Below are 26,455 nucleotides of genomic sequence, written 5' to 3'. Positions count from 1 at the left end.
AATGTCAGATCTAACTCATCAAAAATTATGTTCCCCAGATTTATCAGAACAATTTTCAAAGTCATTTACCCACATTAAGTACACTTCAATAGCATATATTGTAGCAATTTTCAAAAGCCACGTAACTCAAGTACAGTATATTTACAGTCTTAATCCAGTCTTAAATGTGCAAATGCTTTTGAAAATCATGTCAATTGCTCCTGAGTCAATTCCCTTGGAGTTTCATATCATGACCCCTAATTCTACAGCTTCTTTTCGATAAGAAGAGATTTGCTTCCTGTGCATTATTAATATCTTCCAGATATTTTAATGTCTGTATCATATCTCCCCTGTCTCTCCTCTCCTCCAGGATATACATGTTTAGGTCATTCAGTCTCATCTCATAAGTCTTTTGGTGCAAACCTCACACAATTTTGGTTGTCTTTCACTGGACCACTTCTATCTTGTCTCTATCCCTTTTGAAATATGGTCTCCAGATCTGAACACTAGGGATGTGCATTCATTTTCAACGAATGTGCAATCCGCAATGAATAAGTCCCTGTTCATTTGATTCGTGGGTCGCAAAATGCATGGTGATCCCCCATGAATAAAACATATCATATTAGTTTCATTCTTTTGGTTCGCAGTGCTTTCTTAGCAGCCGTTTGAAAAAGGAGAAGGCCATGTGGGAGTATCCATAGCAACAACCAGCCCTTTCCTGTGAGTCATAAGTGACCTCACAGCCCTGTCATAGAGTGGGTCACACAGGTTGACAAGAAGACCAGAATGGCAACATATCAGAGCTAAGCATTTTTCTAACTCAGTCAATCACTGCTCTCAGTGCTCTGTGATGCTGTTCTTGCTGTATTTCCACCTTAAGCATGCAGTGCGCCACACACTTTCTTCTTGGTTTTTGTCTGGGGAGGTATCTTACTCAGAGCTAGCCTCTGAGTGCCTGAAATCTGAATTCAATTGCTATTGCTTGCTACTTTGATAGAATTTTCCATTGAACAAGATATTTGTTCGTTTTTGCTGCAGTGCCAGCCAACCTTTTTTTTACTGCACTTTTTTTTTTTATTGAACTCAGACTGTCTCTCTGTCTCTCCCACTGAGACAAGCTGCCAGCAGTGGCATTTTGCTGCTGATCTTACCCACCTGGGGTAGGTTGCAGGCAGGGTATGGGTGGTGTGAGAGGGAGATATTGTGAGAGTTGCAGTGGCTGTCTAGGAGTTGGTATTTTCAAACAAGCAGCATTATTAGGAATTGTGCTTGCTCAGGCTTCCAGTCTTTTCTCTGGAGTTTCATTTTTTTGTGCACACATAGCAGTCTCAGTTGTAGTGTACAGCAAGGCACTGCACTGTCTATGTGTGTAGTTTTCCACATTCACATATATTGGTACAGTGGTGATCTTTTAATCCAAATCCCCAATAGGCATCTGGAATTTAAATTGTTTTTTGTGCACATACAGCAGTCTCAGTTGTAGTATACAGCAAGGCACTGCACTGTGCGTGTGTGTGTGCAGTTTTCCCACACTCACATATATTGGTACAGCAGTGTTCTTTTACTCCAAATCCCCAGTAGGAATCTGGAGTTTAATTTTTTTTTTGTGCACACAGAGCAGTCTCAGTTGTAGTGTACAGCAAGGCACAGCACTCTGTGTGTGTGTGTGTGTGTGTGTGTGTGTGTAGTTTTCCACACTCACATATATTAGAATAGTGGTATTCTTTTACTCCAAATCCCCAGTAGGCACCTGGAGATTAAGTTTTTTTGTACACAGAGCAGTCTCAGTTATAATATACAGCAAGGCACTGTACTGTGTGTCTGTGTTTGTTGTGTAGTTTTCCACATTCACATATATTGGTACTGAGGTGAGGTGTTCTATCACCAATAAAGAAATAATTTATTAATTGAAATCCCTAGTAGGCAGTGACATTAAATCCATGATGTCAGAGAAAGCTAGATGTGGTCAAGTGATTGGGACTGGCAGAGGAGGCACTTCAAAAGTAGTTCCAGTTCCCCATTAAAGTTAGAAAGGGACCTGTTCCAATCTAAAATCTCTGGAGGGGCAGGCAGTTCCATCCAGAAAAAAATGACGAAGCACTGCCACCACCTGTTTCTGACCCTGTTGTTTTGGAGGTGAGGGAAGGGGAGGCTGAGTCATGCAAGTCAGAAGGGCGAGACCCGTAAGCAGCAGTGCGACTGCAGACTCTAGTTAGTGCTGACAATGTAGTGCAGACACTGCTTCTGATTCTGATGAAGAATCATCTTGTGTGGGATTCTCATCATCAGTAATGGAAGAAGTAATCCCTGAAGAAGGTTTAGGAGGATTAGTTAGTTCTGAATTAGCCTCCACTTCAGTGCTGGAGGGGAGAGGAGGAGGAAGAGCAGTCAGCGCAGGCACAGAGTGTGATTGATGCCCCTGGCATTGCTTCTCAGGGTGCACCTACTATTTGAACTCCAGTGCCAGCATCCACCCCGACGGCTATAGAGAAGGGATAATGAAATTCATCTGTGATCTGGAGCCACTTTAAAGTGATGGAGGACCCGCGTTTTGCTCAGTGTAATTACTGTGCCAGAGCTATTAACAGAGGCAAGCAAATGGACATCTAACTAATTTTGGCATGACGCATCATACGCAGAAGCAACACCCAACAGTACTGCTATCTGGGGATGGTGGCAGTACCAGTCAGGAGACCCCTTTTTCCAGGCAGCATAAAGTGGTTGAAAAGAGCAGAATCATCCCACACCCTCAGCCCCTTCTAGCAGTCAGGTGGCAGGCCAGCAGCCCCCTGCCATGTATCAGAAGCGACTACCCACCATGGAGGAAATGGGGTAGTGTTCAGTAATGCTATCCTGGGGAAGGAGGCAGGCAGCCTCAAAAGTTGTAACAAGGAGCATTGGAGAAATGATTGCCCTTGATGACCAGCTCTTGCAGGTAGTGGAGAATGTGGGTCTCAAGCGTTTGCTGAAGGTCTTAGTTCCAAATTACAAAGTCCCCTCCAGAACCACATTTAGCAAAAAGGTCATCTACAGCCTGTACAACCAGTGTTGCAGTCGCATCCAAGAGCTGCTAGCTAAGGCAGAGGGGAGTGTGCATTTCACCTGCGATATCTGGACCGCCATGAATGCTGCACACTCTTACCTCTCCCTGACAACACACTGGTGGGACCTGGGCAGGGGCAGGCAGCAGCTCTATTAGTGAACAAGTATCAGGGTAGAGGTGGGCTTTACTGCACACCCACCTGACGGACGAGGCCCATACCTCAGCCAATATTCTAGCATGCATCAGACAGATGCTGGTGGGCTGGCAGCTACACCAGAGAAACAGGAATCTTCAGGCATGGTTCTTTGTCACAGACAATGGTGCAAACATGTTAAAGGCAATATCCGATGGACGCTTTCAGAAAATTTGATGTTTTGCACACACTCTGCACCTGGTAGTGAATTCAGCAATGGGGTTGGAGTCCAATCACCAAGAGAATGAATACCTGCATACATTAATACGCAAGTGCAGGAACATAGCAGCGCACTTCCACAGAAGTGTGAAGGCGGGGAAGGTTCTCCGTGAAAAGCAGACTGATTTGAGGATGCCTCACAAGCGTCTCATTGGCACCGGATGGAATTCCAGCTATATGATGCAGCAGAGGTTAGTGGAACAGCAGACACCCCTTCATGACCTTTCTGTGGAAATGGACATAGGTGTACAGAGTCCCCTAAGGCATCATGATTGGTTAGTCATGAGTCAGCTGTGAAAATCCTGTAGCACCTCAAGGATGCCACGGAGGAGCTGAGTTCCAGAAGTACCATCCCTATAGTTAATTTTCTGGAGGAAAATTTGGAGAGCTTTTAACAGGAAGAGGGAATGACAGCAGATGTGCTGCATTGTCTGGACTTTTTGCAGAAGCAGGTGGAAGAGAGATTAAGACCTTTAACAAAAGACCACAGATACATGCTCGCCACAGTCTGTGATCCCCGTGTGAAAGAGAAACTCGCCCTACAGTCCGATTGTCACACATTTGTGAAGAACCTGCTATTAGTAAACATCCGTGAGCAGGAGCGCCATAGGCAGAGACAGATTCGGCATGAAGCAAAGGAGGAAACAGTGAGCACTTCAGAGTGTAGTACAAGCCCAAGCAGGAGCAGAACTCTGTCAGTGACAGCTAGTATTTCCTCCTCCACTTCAGTACGCCTAAGCCATGTTGCCCCTAAAAAATCATCTGCTCTGGAATGGGCTAGAGTGAAAACAGCTGGCAAGAAGGACTCTCAGCCCACCCAAGCAAAGGAGACAGCAGCACAAATGTCAGTGACACGGTATCTCACAGAGTCCATATAAGACATGCAGACAGATCCACTGCATATTGGGCACCAAGCCCACAGTCTGGCCATACCTAGCCAAAGTGGCTCAGTGATATCTGTCATATCCACCAACCAGTGTGCCCAGTGAACATGTTATTTTCAATGACAGGGGATATCATGAGCCCTCATCACTCAAGGCTGGCACCAGAGTTGATGGAAATGCAAGGGTTTTTGAAAATAAATCATGCTTTTGCTTGGGTTTCCAGATTATCCCTGTGAATGGCAAGATGAATAATAGCAATTTAGTCTTGCACAGATCCAACTGCCTCATATGCTCCAGATAATATCAGTACATATACCTGACCTCAACCGCTGTGCCTGTCTGTCCACTGTCCTGCCCATACGTCACTACAAGGACCTGACCCAAAACACTGAGCCTGTCTGTCCACTCTCCAGCCCTTATGTCACTACAAAGGCCTGACCCCAAACGATGTGCCTGTCTGTCCAGCCTTTACGTCACTACAAGGGCCTGACCCCAAATGCTGTGCCTGTCTGTCCAGCCCTTATGTTGCTATAAGGGCCTGATCTCAACTGATGTGCCTGCCCATCCAGCCCTTATGTCACTTCAAGGGTCTGACCACAAACGCTGTGCCTGTCTGACCAGCCCTTACGTCACTACAAGGACCTGACCCCAAACACTGTACCTGACTGTCTAGCCCTAACTTCACTATAAGGGCCTGACCTCAAACGCTGTGCCTGTCTGAATTATGTTCTAGTATCTCTAATTTCAATTTCATGTAGTTGTGCATCACTCCTTTCCAGAAAATTATTTTTCCTGTTTTGCAACATTTGGAATGTAAGAACATAAAAAGCTGACTTAAGATGTTTGGAGGTTGCATATTTCGTATGCTCAATAGGGATGTGAATCGTGTTCCATATCGTCTTAACGATAGAAATCGTGTGGCAGGGCAAGAAAATCGTGTTAGGCACGATTTTTTAGTTAAAAAATCGTTAAAAATCGTTTTTTCCGATTAGTGCGCACTAACTCGAGTTAGTGCGCACTAACGGGAGTTAGTGCGCACTAACTGGGAGTTAGTGCGCACTAACTGAAAATGATACAATTTGACACTTTTCAGGTCAGTTAAGGTCAGTTTAGGAATGAATATGTATTCCTATTGGCTGCCCTCTTATTTATTCATGTTACCAAGGTTCCCACTGACAGTATATGGGGGATGGGAAATGGAAACAGTTGGTAGCTTGACAAAACAAGTAATGTGATCAGTCAATGTGACTAGAACTTGTGCCCTAACCCTGATACCAGGGGTATTGTGATCTTCCTGCACACAGTGCCCTATCCCTATTAATACCAGGAGTGTTGTGATCTTCCTGCACACAGTGCCCTAACCCTGGCACCAGGGGTGTTGTGATCTTCCTGCACACAGTGCCCTATCCCTATTAATACCAGGAGTGTTGTGATCTTCCTGCACACAGTGCCCTAACCCTGGCACCAGGGGTGTTGTGATCTTCCTGCACACAGTGCCCTATCCCTATTAATACCAGGAGTGTTGTGATCTTCCTGCACACAGTGCCCTAACCCTGACACCAGGGGTGTTGTGATCTTCCTGCACACAGTGCCCTATCCCTATTAATACCAGGAGTGTTGTGATCTTCTTGCACACAGTGCCCTAACCCTGGCACCAGGGGTGTTGTGATCTTCATGTACACAGTGCCCTATCCCTATTAATACCAGGAGTGTTGTGATCTTCCTGCACACAGTGCCCTAACCCTGGCATCAGGGGTGTTGTGATCTTCCTGCACACAGTGCCCTATCCCTATTAATACCAGGAGTGTTGTGATCTTCCTGCACACAGTGCCCTAACCCTGGCACCAGGGGTGTTGTGATCTTCCTGCACACAGTGCCCTATTCCTGATACCGGGGGTGTTGTGATTTTCTTGCACACATCCCGGTATCAGGGATAGGGCACTGCATGCAGGAAGATCACAACACCCCTGGTATTAGGGATAGGGCACTGCATGCAGGAAGATCATAACACTCCTGGTATTAATAGGGATAGGGCACTGCATGCAGGAAGATCACAACACCCCTGGTATTAGGGATAGGGCACTGCATGCAGGAAGATCACAACACTCCTGGTATTAATAGGGATAGGGCACTGTGTGCAGGAAGATCACAACACCCCTGGTATCAGGGATAGGGCACTGCGTGCAGGAAGATCACAACACTCCTGGTATTAATAGGGATAGGGCACTGCGTGCAGGACGATCACAACACCCCTGGTATCAGGGATAGGGCACTCCATGCAGAAAGATCACAGCACCCCTGGTATTAGGGATAGGGCACTGCGTGCAGGAAGATCACAACACTCCTGGTATTAATAGGGATAGGGCACTGCATGCAGGAAGATTACAACACCCCTGGTATCAGGGATAGGGCACTGCATGCAGGAAGATCACAACACCCCTGGTATTAGGGATAGGGCACTGCGTGCAGGAAGATCACAACACTCCTGGTATTAATAGGGATAGGGCACTGCATGCAGGAAGATCACAACACCCCTGGTATCAGGGATAGGGCACTGTGTGCAGGAAGATCACAATACCCCGGAGGAGTGAGGGTCAGGCAGCTCCCCCCTGTCTGTGAAGCCAGCCTCTCACTAGTAATGCAGGGAGGGAGCTGTCTCAGACTTCACCATTCTCCCCCCCCCCCCTCACCCACACACCATTCACTAGCTGGGACATGGGGGAAGTCAGGAGTGAGGGTCAGGCAGCTCCCCCCTGTCTGTGAAGCCAGCCTCTCACTAGTAATGCAGGGAGGGAGCTGTCTCAGACTTCACCATCCTCCCCCCCCCCCCCCTCACCCACACACCATTCACTGGCTGGGACATGGGGGAAGTCAGGAGTGAGGGTCAGGCAGCTCCCCCCTGTCTGTGAAGCCAGCCTCTCACTAGTAATGCAGGGAGGGAGCTGTCTCAGACTTCACCATCCTCCCCCCCCCCTCACCCACACACCATTCACTGGCTGGGACATGGGGGAAGTCAGGAGTGAGGGTCAGGCAGCTCCCCCCTGTCTGTGAAGCCAGCCTCTCACTAGTAATGCAGGGAGGGAGCTGTCTCAGACTTCACCATCCTCCCCCCCCCCCCTCACCCACACACCATTCACTGGCTGGGACATGGGGGAAGTCAGGAGTGAGGGTCAGGCAGCTCCCCCCTGTCTGTGAAGCCAGCCTCTCACTAGTAATGCAGGGAGGGAGCTGTCTCAGACTTCACCATCCTCCCCCCCCCCCTCACCCACACACCATTCACTGGCTGGGACATGGGGGAAGTCAGGAGTGAGGGTCAGGCAGCTCCCCCCTGTCTGTGAAGCCAGCCTCTCACTAGTAATGCAGGGAGGGAGCTGTCTCAGACTGGTATCAGGGATAGGGCACTGAGTGCAGGAAGATCACAACACCCCTGGTATCAGGAATAGGGCACAGGTTCTAGTCATATTGACTGATCACATTACTTTTTTTGTCAACTACCAACAGTTTCCATTTCCCATCCCCCCAACCATCACCTCAGTTGGAACCTTGGTAACATCAATAGATAAGAGGGCAGCCAGCCAATAGGAATACATATTCATTCCTAACTGACCTTTACTGACCTGGAAAGTGTCAATAATTTGTATCATTTTCTGTTAGTGTTCCTGAGTTTCCATTTCCATTTCCCATCCCCCCAACCATCACCTCAGTGGAAACCTGGTTAACATCAATAGATAAGAGGGCAGCCAGCCAATAGGAACACATATTCATTTCTAACTGACCTTTACTGACCTGGAAAGTGTCAATTTGTATCATTTTCAGTTAGTGCGCACTAACTTGAGTTAGTGCGCACTAACACGATTTAACGATTTTTAACGATAAATCATTAGAATTTCTATTGTATTGTGTTCTATAACGATTTAAGACGATATTAAAATTATCGGACGATAATTTTAATCGTTAAAAAACGATTCACATCCCTAATGCTCAATGGTTTTTATTCCCTTCATAATATGGGCCATTTTCCCTAAATCTTTCTTAGGTCCCAACATTATTTCTAGTACTATAGAAAACTGGAGGTAGTTGTACTCTAGTTCATCCTCTGTGTTCCCATAGTTTACAGAGGCACTATGTAGGGTACAAAGTCAACATAGGTTGATATTGTAGATTTGGACTTGAGTAGCAGTTTTCTTATTTCTGAGAGCTCTTCAAATTCCTTTGTCATCAGCTGAAGTGCACAAGTACAGTTAATAGCTTCTGGGTATTCACAAATAATCTCCAGCTCAGTTCTTGCTTCACAAATGGCAGTCTAATGTTCTAAAAGCATACTCTGTTGAATTATCTTTCACAAATGAATATGATGCCATTTTCTTCTGGCAGTGAACCAGTTCAGGAAGAAGCGGCAGATCAAACCACAACATACCTGCCCAAAGGAAAGGGAATTCTCCCCAGGTGTAGCCTATCTCTTAGTACTCACTGACACATGTTGAACCAGAACTGCTGTTCACACGGAAACCTTTCCCACTTCACCACACTTTGAAGGCTCGGGCCCAACTCTCGGCGCAAACCCATTTCAGGGAGCCCTTTCCTAATCAAAGGAAAGGGAACTCTCCCTGGGTGTCACCTATCTCTTAACACCCGCTGACACATGCTCAACCACATAGAAACCTCCTCCACTTTGCCACACTTTGAAGGCTCATGCCCCACTCTTGGGGTGAACCCATTTCAGGGAGCCCTTTCCTGCACAAAGGAAAGGGAACTCTCCCCGGGTGTCACCTATCTCTTAATACCCACTGACCCATGTTGAACCGCTGTTCACATGGAAACCTCCTCTGCCTCAGCCTTCAAAATTATCGTTTGTATATCTGCTAAGTCCACCAGACTTTAAAAGACCAGTGAGAGCTCACTAGATGCCAACGGAACCATCACACTCTAGGGTTGAACCCATTCTAGGGAGCCCTTTCCTGCATAAAGGAATGGGAACTCTCCCTGGGGCTCTTGTTTGAATATTTTCTACTACCACCAAGATCTGCACCCGCAGCAGCTCCACCCCACCCAGGCATAGTTCATCATGTTTTAGGTCCTAGCATGAGTGTTACCTTGGTCCGTGTTTCAAGACGGGTCGGGTGGACAGTTCGCCCCGGTTAATAGTCACGCCGCATGCAGGGGGCCCCGTCTCCCTTCATCCCGCTCCCCTCTTCTTGGGTTCTAACTTAAAAGCTTGTTTGCTGTTTGAGCTCTCTCAGAGTGTCTCAAATCTTTATTCAATTGCTATTGCTAGTTTGCTACAATTAATTTTCTATTGCTGAAAAAGATATTTGTTCTTTTTTGCTGCTGTGCCTGCCAGGCAGCCTGGCTTATTTTTACTGCACTTTTTTTTATTGAACTACTTGTTGACTAATGGTCTCGTGCCGGTATTTAGCCTTAGATGAAGTTTACCACCCACGTTCGGCTGCATTCACAAGCAACCCAACTCCAAGAAGACTTGGTCACGGCGCGCCACAGGCTATTACTACCGGCCTAACACCATCCGCGGGCTGAGCCTCATCTTGTCTTGCCTCCTTGTCTTTCCCCTAACAATACCACAGGGATCTAACTACCTCATCCATTGTTCCTACCATGTGACAGGGGCCGGCCAATGGCACTGATAGCCCCTGTCACATGGTAAGGGCAAAGGACAATCGGCGCCATTTAGTTTACTGTCAGCCGATGGCCCGAGAGCGGGAAATCGCTCCCGGGACACCCACTAGACCACCTGGTACTTTAAGAAAGTTTTGGGGGGGTCGGGAGGGTGGGGGATTCTAAATAATTAGATTTAAAGGGTCAGGGCAGGTTGGGGTTTTTTTGGCTCAGGACAGCCGAAAAAAAAAAAGCGGTCAGAACTGCGGGAAATGAAGATTTTCCGCGGTTCTAAAAACACAATACCGGAAACGATTCCGGAACCGATTCACATCTCTACTCCTTGTGGTGTTCTTGCCACTATCATGGTTCCTCAGTGTGTTGGTGCTAGTCTTTCTGCTGCTTTGCCCCTTTATTGGTGCCTTGTGTTTTTTTCTGACACTCTTTCTGCTTGTTATGTTCCCCCTTCATTGTGCTGTAGGATGTTGATGCCACTTGTCTTGCCACTTTGCCTGTCATGCTGCCTTCGAGGGTTCATGCAACTGTTATCGGTGCTCTCTTTTGAAGCTGTGGTGTGTTTTTGACATTCTCGCTGCTGCTTTGCACATCTGTTAAAGCACTCTTGCCACTCCTGGTACCCCTTTGCCCCTTTACAGTGCCTTAGGCTATTCATGCCACTTTGGTGCCACTTTGCCACAGTCTAAGTAGCTTGGAGCTCTTCTCTCGTTCTGATGATTGCTCCCCAGAAGTTTCATCAGAATTGATAAGAAAATCCCAATTCTGCAGCCAAAAATAGGCTGCAAATACTTCCCCCATTGACTTTAATGGCAAACGAAAACGAATGAAACTAATGAGCGAATTGTTTTTTTTTTCCCTAATGAAACTAATGAAACGAATTGTGGCCCCATGAAATGAAAATATGAAACAAAACAATTTTTTTCCTTCTGCGCATCCCTACTGAACACAGTACTCCAGGTAAATTCTCACCAGCGATCTATACAGTAACATTATCATCTCCTTTTTCTTGATAGTTATGCCTCTCTTTATGTCCAGCCCAGCATCTTCTTGGCCTTAGTAGTCAATGCTGTCACATTTTCTTTAGCTAACTTCAGATCATCAAATACAATCACCACAAAGTCTTTTTCACTTCGTCGTGGAGGTGTGTGTGTGTGTGGGGGGGGGGGGGGGGGGAGGACTGGCCATTGTGTCCACCCATGTTAATCTTGGGCCCCCCCACAAAAATTCAGTTTTGCCTATATCCCTACTTGAAAGGTCACATCATAGACTGGTTATACTCTCCAAAATGTCTGGTTTAAAATCAGATTTAACAATGAGATAGCTACCATAGTCTCATCTGAATCTCAACAACTGATTCTCTGTCTCTCTAGGCTACACATAATGACTTCATTATAATATAATCTTTCCTGATGATGTGATATCATCAGGGTGGCCAGTGATTGTCAGCCAATAATACATTTCTGACTTCTAGCCTATAGGGTCACTTACTTTTCAGCAAATGTTTATCACATGAAAGGATAAAGGGTAGTTTGACGTCTCTTGATCCCAAGTGCAGAACACATCCTGTCTTTACAACATATAGAAAAAAAAGTTTCAAATAAGAACATATGAATTGTCAGACTGAGCCCAGTACCCTGTTTCCAACAGTGACTAATCTAGATCACACATACCTGGCAGTATCCCAAGTAGTAGATAGATCCCATGCTGCTAACACCCAGTTATGTAATGGCTTTCTCCAAGTCTATCTAGTTAATAACAGTTTATGAACATTTCCTCTAAGAACTTGTCTAAAACTTTCTTAAATTCAGCTATGTGTTAACTGCCTTTACTACATCCTTCAGCAATGAATTTCAGAGCCTAACTATGCGCTGAGTGAAAAAATATTTACTCAACGATGTTTTAAATGTGCTACTGACTAATTTCATGGAGTGTCTATGAGTCCTTCTACTTTTTGAAAAGATAAACAACAGATTCACTTTTACCCTTTCTATTCCACATGGTTTTATAGACCTCAATTATATCCCCCTCAGCTGCCTCTTCTCCATACTGAATAATCCTAACCTTTTTGGCTTTTATCATGAGGAGACATTCTATCCTCTTTTCATTTTGGTTAACTTTCTCTGTAATTTTTCTAGTTTAGCTATATCTTCTTTGAATTGCGAAAACCAGAATTATGCACAGTACTCTTGGTATCGTCGTACCATGGAGTGATAGAGATATTATGACATTCTCCATTTTATTCTCAACTCCTTTCCTAAAAATGTCTAATATTCTGTTTGCTTTTTTGACTGCTGCAGCACATTGAGCTGAGGATTTCAAAGTAATATCCATGATGATGCTTAGATCCTTTTCCTGGGTGATAATTCCCAATATGGATTACTTTTCCCTATATGCATCATTTTGCACTGTCCACATTAAACTTCATCTACCATTTGGATGCCCAATCTCCCAGCATCACAAGGTGCTCCTGCAACTTATTAGAATCCATTTATAATTTAGCATCTCAGAATAATTTTGTGTCATTTGCAAATTTGTCCATCTCACTCATAGTTTCCTTTTACAGATCATTTATAAATATAATTAAAAACACTGGTCCCAGTACAGATCCCTGGGTCAATTCATTGTTTACCTTCCTCCTCTGAAATAACAGAGCATTAAGTCCTACTCTCTGTTTCCTATCTTTTAACCAATTAGCAATACATAATAGGACAATACCTCTGATCCCATGACTCTCTAATTTTCTCAGGAGGGACTATGTCAAATACATTATAAAAATCTAAATACACTACATCTACTGGTTCACCATTATCTGCATAAGAACATAAGAACAAAAGAAATTGCCATGCTGGGTCAGACCAAGGGTTCATCAAGCCCAACATCCTGTTTCCAACAGAGGCCAAAACCAGGCCACAAGAACCTGGCAATTACCCAAACACTAAGAAGAACCCATGCTACTGATGCAATTAATAGCAGTGGCTATTCCCTAAGTATAATTGATTAATAGTCATTAATGGACTTCTCCTCCAAGAACTTATCCAAACCTTTTTTGAACCCAGCTACACTAACTGCACTAACCACCTCCTCTGGCAACAAATTCCAGAGCTTTATTGTGCGTTGAGTGAAAAGAATTTTCTCCGATTAGTCTTAAATGTGTTACTTGCTAACTTCATGGAATGCCCCCTAGTCCTTCTATTATTCGAAAGTGTAAATAACCAAGTCACAACTACTCGTTCAAGACCTCTCATGATCTTAAAGACCTCTATCATATCCCCCCTCAGCCGTCTCTTCTCCAAGCTGAACAGCCCTAACCTCTTCAGCCTTTCCTCATAGGGGAGCTGTTCCATCCCCTTTATTATGTTTATTAACTCCTTCACAAAAGTAACAGATGGTGAGGCAAGACTTCCCTTGGGTAAATACATTTGGCTGTGACCCATTAAACTACGTCTTTCTATATGTTCTTTGATTTTTTTCTTTAGAATTCTTTCTATGAATTTTCCTAGCACTGAATTCTTGCTCACCAGTCTGTAGTTTCCTGGATCTACCCTTGAGCTGTTTTTAAAACGTGGCGTTACATTGGCCACCCTCCAATCTTTGGGTACAATAGACAATTTGAATGCTGGTTTGCAAATTGCTAGTAATAGATATGCAAGGACCCCTTTGGTACCTGTTCCTCAAGTGCTTGAATCTCTCCTATATCCACTTCTGCTCCCCTCCAGCTTAGCATTGATTTTCAGTACTAGTCACCTAATTTAGGATCCTAAATCTGAGCAAATTAATATCAGGCCTAAGTTTTAGGTTCCTAAATTTATGTGAATTTTCAGTTGAAAATGTAGGCACCTAAATTTGGTTGAAAATAGGTGTCTATCTTAACCACTTAGGCTCCTAAATTTAGGGTCTCAGATTTTTTTAAATATCAGCCTCCCTGCTTTTTTTTTCCCAGCTCTAACCCATCTCTCGCAAAGTATATACAGTAAATAAGAGGCAAAAATCTGTTCTTTATCTGTTCTTTCTGTCAGTGCTGCATGCAGAGAGGGATGAGCAAGTGGAACAGGAAATGCAGGAATCATTTGAAGGGAAAGTCATTATTGGTGAAAAGTTTTGTGTGCTTTGTTTTCTTGCACTAATAATCACTCTAGAAGCAATTAATGATTTTCAACTTAAACTTTTACTGATTCAAGATGGAAATTGATGAAAAAGTTCCTTACAGCTCTTGTAATTTGCAAAGCCATGGTTACACTTTAGATCGTCAATAAATGTGTGACCTTATGCGTCCAATAAATTTATTCTGATGTTAAAATCAATTATGTCCTTTAGTCCTATTATTGTTCAATCAATGGGGTACTTTCTGAGCTTCCTCCCAATAGCTGGGGAATTAGAAGATATCGCAATTTAGATGTGTGAGTGTAAAATACTTTTTCATATCTATTTATTTATTTATTTTGAGGGGGTTTTTTATGGCCTATTCAAAGTACTAAGTGGCTTAAGACCTTAACATTCAAAGTCAATTACAAAATTAAATCATTTAAAACAAACAATCAAAAAGAAAACAGTATCACTCTCCATTAGTAAAAAACCTATACAGTGATCATTAGCAATCAAACGCCTGATGGAATAAATGAGTTTTTAGCAATTTTTTGAAAGATTGCATGCATTCAGTCATCCACAATATCAGGGGTAATGATTTTTATAATATTACACCGGCAATAAAAAGAAGTCTCTCTCTCTCTCTCATATCGGCCAACTGGACATGGAAGGTACCTCAAGCTGCCCCCTTTATTTTGATCTGAGGGCACATGTCGGATTGTAGATACAAAGCAACTGATAAATCCAAGATAGCGTATCCATTTTTGCATTTTATGTGTAAGTAATCGTATCTTGAATTGAATGCGTTCATTGACAAGTAACCAGTGCAGTTCTTGTAGCACAGGGGAAATATGAGCCTGTGAGTTTAAACCAGATATCAGCCTTGCTGCTGAGTACTGTAAGACCTTAAGCATATTCTTGGGTAAACCCAATATCAAGGTGTTACAGTAATTCAACATGGGCAATAACAATGCCTGGACTACAGAACGAAATTCCTGCAGCCTTAGAAGAGAGTAGGGATGTGCAGAGCAAAAGTTTATGTTCCTAAGTCCATAAGTCAAAGGGGCGGGGGTCAAGTTCGGTCAATATGGACATATGGAGAATTCCATAAGTTGAGTCTATGTCCATACGTGCACCGATTCCCTAAATAAAAATTTAAACCCCTCACCCTCCTTAATCCCCCCCCAAGACTTACCAAAACTCCCTGGTGGTCTAGCGGGGAGTCAGGACGCCATTTCTGAACTCCTTTGCGAGGAGCACGTGACGTCGGCGTCACGTCGGAGTGACGCCGACGTCATGTGATTCCCCGCGGGTTCGCTCCGGGACCCTCGTTGGTCAGGAGGCCCCCCCAAGCTGGCCAAAAGTTCCTTTTGGGTCCAACGAGAGTCCCGGAGCGAACCCGCGGGGAATCATGTGACGCCGCGTCACTCCGACGTGACGCCGACGTCACGTGCTCTTCGCAAAGGAGTTCAGAAATGGCGTCCTGACTCCCCGCTAGACCACCAGGGAGTTTTGGTAAGTCTTGGGGGGGGGATTAAGGAGGGTGAGGGGTTTAAATTTTTATTTAGGATCAACAATCGCGATCGTTTTCGCCTCATCACTTTTTTAAGTTAAAAAAATAAGTTGTGTTTTACCTATAAGTTCAAAACCAATGCATACCCTTAGAAGAGAGCACAATGGCCTCATCAATCATAGCTTGAAGTATCCTGCTTTAATAATGGTTTTAATTTGGTAATATATCTTCAAATTGCAATTTGTTCTGTAGTCCAAGAAAACAAACCAAATCACATCTAAATTCTTCACTTGAGTACCCATTTGAATTGTCTGTTTTTGAAACACAAATGACGAGGGAGAATTCAATTTTTCAGACCTCTGAAGAACCAGGATCTCAGTCTTCCATTTAGTGCTAGTGTTCCTAATCATCCATTGCTGCACTATAGACAAACAGATGGAAGTCAACTCATATGCATTGGTCCATGTAGAGGTTCCAGGGATGAAAAATTGAATGTCGTCTTCAAAAATGTGGTATCCTGCACAGAGCCTAGCAAGCAGCTTACATAAAGGAGCCAAATAGATATTAAAGTATGTAGCAGACAATGTTGAGCCTTGTGGGACACCTGTTTCCACCTGTTGCCAATTAGCGTATTCAGATAATATATGTACTCTCTGTGATCTGTTCGATAAACAGGAAGAAAACCATGCCAATACTGTATCACTGATCCCACAATCTGTGAATCACTGTAGCATAATAGGATGGTTTATAGTATCAAATGCTGTTGAGGCATCCTGACATACCAAAACATAACTTTGCCCTTTGTCAAAGCCATGCTTGATGTCATCCAGACAAGAGTCTTTCTAAATCTGAACTAGAACAAGTCCAGTATATAGTTCTCCTGAAGAAAGTCAAGGTAGCTCAATAGTGAAGCTTCAATGATTTCAGACACAAAAAGCAGAGCTGAAACAAGTCTATAGTTCATCATAGACTTTAGCTCATGCTTCTTTAACAATGATACTCGTTTCAACGAAGATTGTAATATTTAATATTTATAAGATTACAAGATTTATAAATGTTGTCATAACTGGGGTAATCAAATTCTTTAAATCTTCCAAGACAGATGTATGACATGGATTGCGTGGACAAGAGGCAGGATTCATGGCACTAATAATTAGGGATGTGAATCTTGTGCCCGATCATTTTAACGATCTGGATCAGCTGGGGGGAGAGAAAAATCTGATCGGTATGATTTTTTTACAAAAAAATCATTTTTCTGAATAGTGCGCACTAACTCGAGTAAGTGCGCACTAACTCGAGTTACTTAATGGTTACTTAATGATTTAAAAGTAACATTTGAGGAAATGTTTGTTAGCTAGAGGTGAACACTAAGCCACGCATGCTTGGTGCTGTCCGCCGTGGTCATTTTGCTACCAAATATAGCACGCACTAGCCAGAAAGAGAAAAAAAGTGCCAGCAGGCTGCAGTAGTGACAGTGCCAGCAGTAGGCACTAGCCAGTAGCCAGTCTAGCCTCATCCTGCTCTTTAAATTTAACCACTGTAAATATAATAAATTAATAATACAGTTTTTTGTTTAGTTTTTCTATAGTATGTTAATGTTTTGAAGCTCAGGTTGCAAGTTTCTTTATTAAATGTTTTGTTTCACTAAAGTAGAATATAGAGAAGTACTTAATTTCAAGTTATGTAAAGTTTCTTTAGTTTAATACGCAAAGTAATTCATTTTATTTTATTCTACTCTAGTGAAAAAAAAGTTTAGTTTAACACAGGAACTGCAAACTTGAGCACAGTGAATTGGGGGGGGGGGGGGGGGGGGGGGGGAAAGAGGGATGTGAAGGGGGAGACAGCCCCTGCATTCAGCAGCTCTGATTTTCTGAAGAGATCTGTCCTTCAGATACCAGCGAGTGGGACTGCTTGGCCCTTCATCTCCCCCTTCCCTTCCCTTTGTCAAGCTACCAACCGTTTCCATTTCCCATCCCCCATATATTAAACCATCACCTCAGTGGGAACCTTGGTAACATCAATAAATAAGAGGGTAGGCAATAGGAATACATATTCATTCCTAACTGACCTTAACTGACCTGAAAAGTGTCAAATTGTATCATTTTCTGTTAGTGCGCACTAACTTCCTATTAGTGCGCACTAACTCCCGTTAGTGCGCACTAACCCGATTAATGATTTTTTTTACGATAAATCAGGGGAATTTCTATTGTATCACACTCTTTAATGATTAATGACGATATTAAAAATATCGGACGATAATTTAAATCATTAAAAAATGATTCACATCCCTACTAATAATATGAGAAATTTCAGCAGAGGCCATCAGTTGAAAATTAAACCATGTAGGAGGAATAGTTTCAGGCAATTTTAACAATGAGTTCTAGAGAGGCCACAAATGTTGGAAATTTATTTTGTAAAATGGCTCATGAATGTATCATATTCCATCAGCACAGAATATGTTCCCTGCTTAGGAGGGGCTACTAAGCTTTTTACTATTTGAAAAAATTCAAGTGGATTTTGATTGGCTCTCTTTAGTTGTTGGGCTTCTTAGTATCATCACAAGCCTTTAGTCCAGTTATTCAGAATATTCCACTTACCTTGTCTGTACCTGGAGGGTACATCCTCACTCTTCTCTTCAATATCTTGATGATGTGGATGTCATTTTCACCTGATGAGTGCCACAGCTCTTATCCTATATTCCAACCATTTTCTTCTCCTTTCTCCAAGAATGAATAATAATTCATTCCTCCAAAGGACTATAGATGTTTATTTGGCCAGTCATGAGGAGATCCACCACTCCTCTGAATAAACAAAAGAACTGAGTCCCTGGGCCCTAGGACACTCAGACAAATAGCAGAAAAGAACGTTCTTAAGCAAAGGAGAAACCAAAACCAGAGGAAAGAATGGTGGATTAAAACTTCCTTCTCCTAACCAAAAGGTTTCCAAAAGGCATGGTAAATCAGGCAAAGTCACAATTTCTTCCTAACTCTACCCAGGTATCATGCCTAGAGACCCAAGGGTCCTTTCCTAAAGGAACTAAAAAATACAGGAACAACAAAGGGACATGCTGCCCCTACAAGTGATAACTGAAAAATCCACATACTCTGATGGTGATAAGAGTTTATACACTCTGGAAGCTCTCGCTTAGTCTCCCACATGGAGGAACTAACACCCAATAATACTGCCATGTCTGTTGCCTCTGTGAAGATGCCTCTTGGTATGAACCCACAGGATTCTCTACAGTAACTGAGCAATAGTGATGTGCTTTTGTTTGAAACAATGTTTCATAATACTTTTAAAACTAAATGATAGGAAAAAACACATTTTGTGTTTTATTTTCTATCATTTTTAGTGCGCACTATTTGGAACTAGTGTGTGCTGGCTCCCTCAACAAACATCCCAGCTCGGGGGTCTCAAGAGATCACCTGTCCTACCCGCCACCACCCTAGATGGCCAAAGGTCCACCAGAAAAAATTATAGCTGTAAGAAACTCCAGTCACAGATCCTACACCCAATCCCCCAACTACTCTCCTTTGTTACAAAAGTAGTGCCTCCCTGGGAGCTGGCCCAACTTTTTGACTCCCCAGACTTATCAAACCTGCCCTGTTGGTCTAGTGGGGGTCCAAAATGACCCATATTCTCCAAACTCAGCAGCTGCCATTTTCCAAAATGAAACCAATTAACCCTTTGTGCCTATCATGTGATGGGGTTGCCAGTGCCATTTTAGAAAATGGTGGCTGCTGGGCCCAAAGGATTGGGGTCACGCTGGATATCCACTAACTAACCAGGGTAGATTTGGTAAATCAGGAGGGTGGGACAGGAGGGTGGTATAGGGTGGTGGCTGGATATGGGAAGGAGGGAGCAACTTTTTAACAAAGGGGATGGGTTGAGGGGTTGGGGGAAGGACCTGTGACCAGGATTTCTCACATCTATAACTTTTCTGGGAGAAATTTAGCTGCCTCCAGTGGCATTGAGAGAAGTGGGACAGGTAATCTTCAGAGACCCTGCAGGTCAAAGACACATGAAGTGAGTTGTTTGTTTGGGAAATTGGGTTTTTTCCATTTTATAATCTTTTTTAAGTATCACATAGAATAGTACATATTGGGGTAGATTTTCAAAGGGTTACGCGCATAGGTTACGCGCGTAACCCCTGAAAACCTACCCCAAACCCCCCTTGCACGCCAAGCCTATCTTGCAGAGGCTCGGCAGTGCGCGCAAGCCCCGGGACACGTGTAAGTCCAGGGGCTTTCCTGGGGGGCGTGTCGGGGCGTGTCGTGGCCGGCGTTTCATCGGGGGCATGTCGGGGGCATGTCGGGGGGCGTGTCACGGCCGGTGCGTCATCGGGGGCATTCCGGGGCCATGGCCACGGCCTCCTGACCAGCCCCCGGACTGGACCATGGCGCGTTGGCAGCCGGCCCGGCGCGCGCAAGGTACGCGATAAAGGTGGGGGGGGGAATTAGTTAGGGTCGGGGGGCGGGTTAGTTAGGGGAAGGGAGGGGAAGGTGCGGGGGGGTGGAAGGAAAGTTTCCTCTGAGGCCGCTTCGATTTCGGAGCGGCCTTGAAGGGAACAGAGGCAGGCTGCGCGGCTCGGTGCGTGCAGGCTGCCGATTTTGCGCAGCCTTGCATGTGCCGACCCCGGATTTTAAAAGATACGCGCTGCTACGTGCGTATCTATTAAAATCCGGCATACTTTTATAAAATCTACCCCATTATTTGCAAATTTCACACACTATTTTCCAAACACAATAAAATAAACAAACCCCCCAGAATGACAAAGAAATTGGCCCCGAAATAAAACAAAACAAACTGAGAAAAAATTTTGGCCTGCAGACCCTTAAGGCCAGATTTTAAATGCCCGATGCGTGTAAATCTCGGCCTTTACATGCGTTGCCGGGCCTTATGAGCACTGGGTGAATTTTCCATGAGGCCCGGCTTGCGCATAAAGGCCGGGACGTGCTCAACTGCTGGGCCTCTTGCAAGGGGCGTATTTTGGGGGGCGGTAGCAGGCCGGGACAGCGCCATTGTTCTCTGTCCTGGCTGCCGGCATGCGCAAGTTACTTCAGGTCGGGCCCTGAATAACTTGTAAAATAAAAGATAAAAACATTTAAAATTGGTTTTTAGAGGGTGAGGAGGAGAGGGGAAGTGGAAAGGAGGTTAGGGTAGGGGATAGGAAAACTCCCTCCCAGTCCGCTCAGGGAACTGGGGAAGGCCCTGATGCGTCGCCACACAAAAATCACAAAAATGTAGCTCCCCTTGAGCGCACTGCTCCCAATTTTGTATCATGCATGCACTAGCGTGCGCATGTTATAAAATCGTGCATCCATGTGTGTGCACTAGGTAGCGGGCACACATGGATGAGCGAGTGTATTTTTAAAAAATGTACCCCTTACTAAGCAAAGAGTTATGGCATAGTTAATACTAAATCTCATCTCCAAAATAAAGGCGAGAAATGGGCATGGTTCATAGTAAAGTTTTTGTCATTTTCTAAGATTCTGACATATTCTCATAATCTGAAATGTCGTGGGGCTGAATCTTGCTCAGATTCATTTGGGTTGGAGTTTATGAGGAAGTCTAATGGTACTAATAATCCTGTCTAGATTGTCGTTTGATAGATATCTGAACACTATTTAGAGCACCTATGATAGCTCTTCTTGTTTTCGATGTGCCTTTCAAAAGGATCTTTAGGAACCATGAGGTCCATATTCAAAAGCCATTTAGATGGATGTGGTTAGTGCAGTTAGTATAGCTGGGTTTAAAAAAGGTTTGGATAAGTTTAAGTTCTTGGAGGAGAAGTGCAGTAATCAAGTTGTCTTAGGGAATAGCCACTGCTATGACTGTCATCTGTGGCATGGGATCTACTTGGTGTTTGGGTACTGCCAGGTTCTTGTGGCCTGGTTTGGCCTCTGTTGGAAACAGGATGCTGGGCATGATGGACCCTTGGTCTGACCCAGCATGGCAAGTTCTTATGTTCTTAATGGCTTACCCAGCTATATTTAGCCATCATCCAGATACATTTTAGTTGGGTAACTAGCTACCTGGCTAGAATTTAGCCAGATAAAGAAAGGGCATTTTAGGGGCATTCCAGGGAGAGGTTGAGTTATTTGGCTAACCCAGCTGAATACTGGGCATATCCAGCTAGGTTAGCTGAATAACGTTAGGCATTTGCCCATATAACTCTTAATTTACCAGATATCTTCAGAGATATCTGGGTAAGTATGCGACTTCAAAATAAAAAATGCTCCAAGTTGCAGGCCTCCCAGCTTGATGTCTACCCCACCACCACTACATGTGTGTATCCCCTCCCCCCTCCCCCCCCCCCAGCTGTCCCCACAAGCTGGGCCAGACCTTTAAAGTTCAGAAAGTTTAAAACATTCATCAGATGAATGTTGCTGGCCCAGGCAACCCCCCTCCATTCCCACTAAAAATACTTGTAAATGCCCCCCTACTCGTTCCCCCTCTTCCGCCCCTGAGTAATACCCTTCCACCCACATGTTATCTCCCAAAGTGGCCCTCTCTTCTTTGTGCCAGGATCACTCTTCTCAGCAATCCCAGTCACTTCGAGCATAAAGTAGTCTATTACCTAAGTAACACTTCTATTACACAGGTAACAACACTGAAAACATTTAGTGGCCTCTGTGAAATCAGAAAGGCATCTTCAGCATATCCTCATTATCTTAGATCATGGCATGCCATGCCATGCCATATGCTACAGAGAAAATACCTCTTTGCAATACTAGTACTCAGCCAGATATTTTCTGGGGTAGGGAGTACTCTAGGAAATACTCACAAACTAAGGAACACCTTTCAGTCCAAGTTAAAAAGAGATCTCTGCCAATAACTCAAAATTCAATCTAGCCATACTTCAGGATCCCATTCTAGGTCAGATAGGTTGTTCAAAAGTTTTAACTGAACCTTAAAAATATACTTCAGAGGGAAGTAGCCAACGATGGAAAAGTTGTGATACTCTATTGCCATTTTTATTCCTATTCCTTTACACATAGCATAATTTTTAAAATTGTTTTATTTTCTGACAAGAATCATTTGTTTTATATATGAATAGGGGAATGTCGCTCACATTATGTAGCGATAGTTAAACAGTAAGGGGTGAATTATTAAAGGAGTTACGTGTATAAAATTAGCATATATGCATGTAAATCATTTATACTTGTGTACATTTTGTTTTATAAACATCAAAAGTTCAGTATGCTCTTATTTCTGGTTTTGCACACATATTTACCTGCACAAAAAGGGAGTGGTCTGGGACGTGCCAGGGAGGGGACAAGAAGCATTTATGTAAGCTGCTATTTTATAAGAGATTTACATGAATACATCAGGCAACTTATTCACACAATTTTATACCTGCTAATTATCTAGCATAATTGATAGACTCTTCTGTTGTTTGCTATTGGCTGGGTGAGAGGTCGGGTCAACTGAGGGGAGACCTAGGAGGATCTCGATGATGTGGAGAAGGACCGGTGAGCTGGTGGAGGAACCATCAAACTGATTTCAATTAAAATATACCTACTTCTATGTATAAATCACAGTTTACATGAGCAAGTTATATATTTTTTTCAATGTGTAAAATACACACATATATAATGCATGTATAAAACAGATAAGAAAGGTACCCAATTTCAAAGCATTGCAGGTAATCAAATGTATGCATGAATGTTGGGGGTAGAAATATGCATATTTTATAATTGTGTACCTGATACATGAAGGTTATATAAAACTGCTGTAAATCTCATTGTGGCCATATACTGTAGGGCTGCATGGAGCCTTGAACGTTCTCCTCCCTGTAAATACTAATAACTTCAGATTGGTGGTATAAGAAGTGTGCTTACATAGAATGTGCCCTACTCTGATTGAGACTAGCAGTGATATTTATTGATGTAAATATTTTACCATTACATTTTTCTCCTTTATTTTTCTAAACTTATGTATCTGCATCTTGTGTATGACTTAATAAAGACCATGCCATACAGGGTCAGACCAAGGGTCCATCAAGCCCAGCATCCTGTTTCCAACAGTGGCCAATCCAGGCCATAAGAACCTGGCAAGTACCCAAAAACTAAGTCAATTCCATGTTACCATTGCTAGTAATAGCAGTGGCTATTTTCTAAGTCAAGACAGAAAGACAGCTATAGCAGTGTAATTTATTAGTGATTGGGAAGAACCAGCAGTGTGTCCACAGGGAAAATATTGTAAATCACAGAAAACAATATTTCTTGATTTATTTCTCTTTGATCTGCTATGGATAAAGAAGAGAGACTCAGAGAATTAGCAGGTGGACAATGACACTCTGGCAGCAATACTACTTAATTTATTACTTTTATAGTAATGACAAGTGGGGCTAAAGGACCACCAGCAGCAGTATTAAAAACAGACTTTGGCGACAAAGGAAGAACAAATTCAAGCAGCTATGAAATACCCACAGCTGCTAGTATAGCTGCAGGTGATTTTTCACATTCTACCCAATTATTACCATAATCTCCATATAACAAAGACCCCATGAGTAAGAGGAAGAGCAAGAAAGGCAGATGCACTGGATTGAAGCATTCTTTAAACTATAAGTGGCAGGTTCTTACTATCTGACCTCACAGTGTGAAAGAAAAGACCCCTATGTCCCTTTGTAGTCAAGGCAGCACCACTTATACCTATTTCAGGAAGTTCAACCTCCTTTTTTGAATGAATTCATTCTCCTAAGTTGTCAGGGGAATAGAGGCAGAGACACTCATAAATCTGATAATGATAAAAAATGAGATGTAATTGTATATATTAGATCCTGCTGAGACAGCATATGTAGCTAAAGAAAGACCCTATTATTTAGAGAAGGAAAGGGAGAAAAGGGAAGTGATAAATTAGGCTCTTCTAGCATTGTATTCCTTATTATTTATTTTTTATAATTTTTTATTAGAAAAAAAGGGATCATTAAAAGAAGCAAAAAAGATAAATACACAACAATGCAGAGAACACCATATATAGCAATCCATAAAGAAGCGTGGACAGGCTAAGATCAATACATCCAGTAGAACTAACCCTCATGGTAAACATAAAGAAAATGTGAACAGGAAAAAATAAAAAAAAGAACACGTGGCCTATTAAAAATAAAAGTCTCATAGCCATAATTCCCAAGAATAAAGAATGGCAAACACATAGTATATTAATGTATTATGTAGGATAACAGAAGGAAATATACAACCAGTCAACCAACCAGGGGCTACAAAACTCCCAGAGGCTTGCCACTCTTCTCATTAACCATCACATCAAAAAAAGACTTCCACATTTTTTAAAATCTCTGACTTACTGTGACAAAAGTTCCATGGCATAAATGTGCCCTAGATTTTGGAGCCATGAGGGTTTAGAATGGGAGCACCATTGTAATGCAATGAGGCGCCTCATAGCTACTAACATGTGAGTCACCAATGAAGGATGGTTAACAGCACCAACTGTATATGTCTTAAAAATATATCCTAACAATATCAATGCTGGACCTGAAGGAGGTTGCTTTACTTATTCGATGAATCCAGAAAAGTATTTCAGACAAAAATAGGGAGATAATTGAACAAGCCCACCAAACGTGGAAAAATGTACCCTGTTCACCATATCTTCTCCAGGAAAAAGAGTGTTTCTTGCATCCCATTTTAAACAATCTCACTGGTGTAAAATATCACAGCTAAATAATTTTAAATCCATTCTCCTGAGTAGATATACAAATCGAGTTCCCTTTACTTATCCTAAGAAAAATATCTGCCTATCCTTCCTTGCTTATCTTCAGGCCAAGATCCCTATTCCAGGTACTCATAATATTATCCAGCACATGAGAATCCCTATCTATTAACATCCTATATAGGATAGTCATCAAACTTTTGTTAGCAGGAGTATGCATTTATTAACTTTTCAAACTCTGGCCTAGATTCATTAAATTGCGATGTGTCTTCACAGGAGGCGTCCCACTATCGCAGAGGGGTATAGTTGTGACAGAGGGGCCCCACCCTCAAAAACAGATCATGGCTCCATGGTGTGTTCTTTTGTGTCTTGGCCAAACATCGTGACACAAAACAAAGTGGGGAGCCCCATCATCTTAAAGGGACGCTGGCCACCAAAAAAATTACCCACACTGAAATGTGGAGGTTGAACAGTGGTCATTGCTGACCCCCTTTTCAACACAGGGCCGCTGGTCAAGGTGGCTCTGACTCTCAAAACTAAAAATAATGTTAAAAGTATGTGTGCGGTAGGGGATGGTTGCTCTCCCTCCAGCTTCCAGATAAATGAAGGTCCCTTTCCCCCTTCCCCCAGTCCCCCTGATAGATGAAGGCCCCCTCTCCATCAGAGTAAGGCCACCTTCCTGGCCCTTAGATGAAGGCCCCCTCCTCATCCCCCTTCCCTCTGGCCCCCTTGATAGAGCAAGGTCCCCTCCACCCTCCCCAGCCCCCCCGATAGATGAAGACCCCCCTCTCATGGCCCCCTTTCCCCTCCCTCCCCAATAGACCAAGACCCTCTCCCCCTCCCCAGCCCTCTGATAGATGAAGACCACCCTCGCCATAATTGATGACGGCCCCTTCCCTTTGGCTCCACCGATAGAGCAAGGACCCTTCCATATGACCCCTAATAGATGAAGGCAACCCTCTCCCTGATATATGAAGGCCTCCTTCCCCACACTCCTAATGGAGCAAGGGTCCCCTCCCACCTCCCCTCACCTCACCTCCAAAGAACCTTCATACTTTGAAATGGTTCCCACATCGAGGACAGGTGCGACCTCACATCTGTCCCGGTCGGCACCATTTTCCAAAATGGCGCTGACCTCACGTTGCCCCAGCCATGTCATGCATTAGAACCTTTTTTGTGCCATAAGGCCCTAATGCATTTTGATGAATGAGCGGGTCTGTAAGTTTCCTTACATACAAGAG

This window comes from Rhinatrema bivittatum, chromosome 3, assembly GCF_901001135.1.
Source record: "Rhinatrema bivittatum chromosome 3, aRhiBiv1.1, whole genome shotgun sequence".
Taxonomy (NCBI): Eukaryota; Metazoa; Chordata; class Amphibia; order Gymnophiona; family Rhinatrematidae; genus Rhinatrema; species Rhinatrema bivittatum.
This window is presented reverse-complemented; position numbering follows the sequence as displayed.